Genomic DNA, 5201 nt, shown 5'->3' with positions numbered 1-5201 from the left:
GTTGATTGTGATCCATACAGTCAAAGGCTTTGGCATAGTCAATAAAAGAGAAATAGATGTTTTTCTGGAACTCTCTTGCTTTTTCTATGATCCAGCGGATGTTGGCAATTTGATCTCTGGTTCCTCTGCCTTTTCTAAAACCAGCTTGAACATCAGGAAGTTCATGGTTCACATATTGCTGAAACCTGGCTTGGAGAATTCCTACATCTATTTAAGTTTTCTTTTCTTTCTTTCTTTCTTTTCTCTCTTTTTCTCACCATGTTTATTAGTCTGTTTTGCTTTCATTGCTTTATTCCCCAGCTGGCATATTGCTTAATTTTGTTTTCCACATTATGTTTTTGTTTTGTTTTTAACTGGTTGATATCATTTTTTTCCTTTCCTTTGCTCACCAGATCAATCTCTTTTACTTTCTTCTTCTTCTTCTTTTTTTTTTTGTGACTGTTTTGGTTTTGCTTATCTGTGTATGTAAATGAGTGTACACATATAAAGTTCGAACAGGAAATTTATAGACAGAATTTTCTTCTTTTGTGACTGCAGTAAAACTGTTTATGCTAAGTACGATAAAACCACAAATTATGGATATTGTATAGAAAGAGTCTTTCTTCTTAAATAGAACTCTAAAGTGAACTTGTGCTTTGTTTATTTCCAAGGTAGTCATCTACTATTATTTAATATAAATTCCTTGCAATGCTAGTAAAATAAAACCTGAAACAGTAAACTAATAAATCATTTCTAAGACCCTATAGTAACTGGCCTGACAGAGGTGAAGTGTATGAGCTCATAGCACAAAGGGTCTAAAACCAACTATGGCTGAGAGGGAACAAGGAATACATAGCAGAGAGGAGAATCTCCAAAGTCAGCCTTGATGAAGAAAGATTTGGTTAGAAAGGGGAAATTCCTGGTGAGGAAAGAGATTTGACTTGTGTCTATACTTGAGTCACTGGGTCAGGAAGATCCCTTGAGAAGGAAATGGCAACACACTCTAGTATTCTTGCCTGAAGAATTCCATGGACAGAGGAGCCTGGTGGGCTCCAGTCCATAGAATCGCAAAGAACTGGACTTGACTAAGTGACTGACACTTTCCAATTTCACATTCTGTGCCTGAGTACACTGGGTACAGCTGGACATTCTACAAGGAGGAAGGGAAATAAATAAGTAAATAAAATAAATCAACTTTTAATTAATATATTCAGTTAAAGAGGCTATTGTGATTATAAAGTAGGGCCTGGCAGCTATGAAATTGATAAGAAAAGATCTCTCACAATGATAATTATTTTATAATACACTAAAATATTTTTATTGAGGTATAATTGATATGTAATATTAGTTTCAGGTGTAAAACCTAGTGATCCAATATATTTGTAGGAACACTCCTTTTAAAGTTATTTTTAAGTAATGTTATATAATATATTCTTATAGCTTATTTATTTTATGCATAGTAGTTTGTTTCTCTTAAACTCATGCTTGTTTCTCCTCACTTTTCCCCAGTTGCAAGCACTAATTTGTTTCCTATATCTGTGAATCTGTTTCTGTTTTGTTTCATAACTTGTTTTATTTTATTAGATTTCACATGTAAGTATCAATCTAGAGTACTTGATTTCCTCTCTCTGACTTATTTCATTAAGCATAATGCACTTTAGAGCCATATATTTGTTGCAAATGACACAATTCCTTTCTTTTTTTTTTGGCTAATATTCCATTTTGTATATTTACCACAACTTTTTTACCCATTCATCTTATGGACACAGATTACTTCCGTATCTTCTTTATGGTAGATAATGCTGCCATGACTGTTGGGGTGCAGGTATCTATTCAAATTTTTGTTTTTGTTTTGCTTTCTTCAAATATACACTTAAGTGTGAAATTGCTAAATCATATTCTATTTGTATTTTCAGTTTTTTGAGAAGTTTCCATACTGTCTCCATAGTGACTGCACCAGTCTAAAATCTCACCCATACTATGCTAGAACTCCCTTTTCTCTGTAAACTAACCAATATTTGTTATTTGTGGTCTTTTTAATGATAACAATTTTGAAAGGTGTGAGATGTTATCTCATTGCAGGTGTGATTTGCGTTTCTTTGATGATTAGCAATGCTGAACATTTTTAATGAGCCTGTCAAACACCTGTGTATTCTTTGGCAGAAGATATCTTTTCAGGGCTTCTTCCGATTTTTAAATTGGGTTCTTTGTTTGTTTGTTTGTTTATATTGAGTTGTATGAACTGTTTCTAAATTTTGGATATTAATCCTTTATCGCTCATATCATTTGCAAAAATTTTCTCCCTTTCAGTTGGTTGTCTTTTTGCTTTGTGGATAGCTTCCTTTGCTGTGCAAAGGCTTTTAAGTTTCATTAGGTCTCTTTGGTTTGGTTTTGCTTTAATTTTTTTTGCCTTAGGAGACAGATCCAAAAATATATTGCTGTGCTTTATGTCAAAGAGTGATCTGCTATGTTTTCTTCTACGAGTTATATGGTTTTAGGACATAAATTTAGGTCTTTAACCTGTTCTGAGTTTACTTATGTATATGGTGTGTAGCTGTCCAGTTTTCCCAGCACCAATGATTGAAGAGATTCCAAAAACCTTCTTTGTTCCTTTACTGAGAAGAGACCCTATAATTGAGAGCAATGTATAGGTTTCACATTATTTTCAGCAGAGAGCTTTAGTTCTGGGGCCAGGAAGCCCCCTTAGAAAATGAATGTCCTTCAGTGTGCAGATATTTTCTATTCTCCTTTATATAAAAATTTAAGTTTTCATATTCTCATAACTAGGTACTTCATCCTGAACTGGAGCATCAGCTATTTCAGTAAATAAAAAGATATAATTTTCCCTAGAGAGTCATGTGTCAATAAACCAAGAGTATGATTTTACTAGTGAGTCAGAGCCTCAGTCATCATAGCAATGGGGTGACAGGAAGACAGAGGTCAAAGGAAAAAGTTAGAAGATCAGTTTCCTTCAGTTTCCATAAATAAGTCCCAAGACATGGATGTATGTGTGCACATACATACAGAAACTGGAAAAATCCTCCTTGGAAATCCTTGACTCAACAAAGGGCTTCCAAAGGTAAAGAAGTAGAGAAGTCTCGGGAATAAGCAGGGATAAAGCAGATACTGCTTCACCAAAAATCTACATTTTATTTTAAAACTCTGACTCTGTTGAAAGAGGTAGGCATAATAATTTCAAAAGACATGGGGATCCCACCAAGCCCTGGATGGATATCCATTGAAGGAATAATCCCTCCTATCTCAATTAAAGAAAACAACAGACTTCTTTCTGACAGCTTTCACCTTATTGCAATAGGAAGTTTGATCAGAGCAAACAACACTTAGCTACAAAACTGGTAACAAATCCCACAATTACACTTCTGAGTCTTAACATATCATTGGGAATGATAAATTTTAAAAATTGGCAAAGTGACAAATCAAAATCCAATTTCAATGAGACAGATTTACTGCAGAAAACTTTTTTAAAATAAGAAAAGGTGGGACTTCCCTGGCAGTCCAGTGATTAAGACTTGGCATTTCCACTGTAGTCGGAGTGCCCATTTGATTCCTGCTCAGGAAACTTAGATGCCATGTGTCTCTTGGTGTTGCCAAAAAAAAGAAAAAAAAAAGCTATTTATACAGAGAAAGATTTATTTAAAAATTAGGTAAGATTGAAAGAAAAGTATAATCTCTTAATCAATGCATTCTGTTTTTTAAAACATAGAAATGGAAATAATTTTGAAAGGAAACTAGCATATATTCTTAATGATTTCAGTCACAGTGAAAGGGAACCAAAGAAAGAACAGACACCCTATGGGACTACTCCCTTATGTGCTAGAAATTACAGGTATTGTTTCAAACATTGTATTGTTTAACTTTCACAATACTAATCAGGTAAATTTGTATAATTCTTTTTTTCTTACAAATGAGATCCTGAGTATCACAGAATCTAGTTTACTTGCTAAAAGCCAGTGTGTAGAAACAGAAAAACTATAATAAAATTCTAACAATCTGTGACAGGGAGAGCTGGCTGGAATAGTCTGGACAGAGGCACAAAGGTGTCTAGGATCTGGAAAAAGAGAGGTCAATAAAAAATAACAAAACATTATGCCCCTGGTAGCACAAACCTGTTTAATAAGACACTGACAAAGGTTTTATTTTTCATTAATTAATAGATCAAATATTTAAGCTGAGACATTTAGATGCTTTACATTTAGTAACATTTATCTTCTCACAATGATCTTATGTATGGTGCAATTTTTAAATCAAGATTACTTTAAGAAAATAAGCACAGTGTTTAGGGATGTTACTCAAGATTATACCGCTAATGTGTAGAGAGACAGGTCTTGATCTCAAATACTCTGGACACAAAACTTCCTCTCTTAGTACATATCATTTATGATATTTTCTCCTTAATTCCTTGATGAATAAGGGACATCATGGATAAACAGAGACACTGTTCAGCACTCATTCTTTAGAGAATGACTCCTAAACTAGTTGTTTGACAGTATGCAAAAGTTGTTGAAAGCTTTCCTTCTTGTTAGCAGTCAGTGGCAGAGGAAATGAGATTGTAAAAATTTGTCAGAGATGCCCTTTCAATAGTATTCTTTCTTTATGACGCATTAGTCAGGGAATGATGAATTAAAATTTTCTCCTAATGCAAAAATGATATTGGGAAAACATGACACAAACAAGTCTTACACCCTATTGATGAATTGTTGTTGTTGTTATTTAGTCTCTACCTCATGTCTGACTCTTTGTGACCCATGAACTGTAGCCCACCAGTCTCCTCTGTCCATGGGATTTCCCAGACAAGAATACTGGAGTGGGTAGCTGTTTCCTTCTCCAGGGGATCTTCTTGACCCAGGGATTGAACCCACCTGCATTGAATGTCTCCTGCATTGGTAGGCAGATTCTTTACCAATGAGTCACCAAGGAAGCCTTTGATGAATTAAAGACAGTACATCATGAGAAACACTGGACTGGAAGAAACACAAGCTGGAATCAAGATTGCCGGGAGAAACATCAGTAACCTCAGATATACAGATGACACCACCCTTATGGCAGAAAGTGAAGAGGAACTCAAAAGCCTCTTGATGAAAGTGAAAGTGGAGAGTGAAAAACTTGGCTTAAAGCTCAACATTCAGAAAATGAAGATCATGGCATCTGGCCCCATCACTTCATGGGAAATAGATGGGGGAAACAGTGGAAACAGTGTCAGA

This window comes from Bison bison, unplaced genomic scaffold (genome assembly GCF_000754665.1).
Source record: "Bison bison bison isolate TAMUID 2011002044 unplaced genomic scaffold, Bison_UMD1.0 scf7180017848177, whole genome shotgun sequence".
NCBI lineage: Eukaryota > Metazoa > Chordata > Mammalia > Artiodactyla > Bovidae > Bison > Bison bison.
This window is presented reverse-complemented; position numbering follows the sequence as displayed.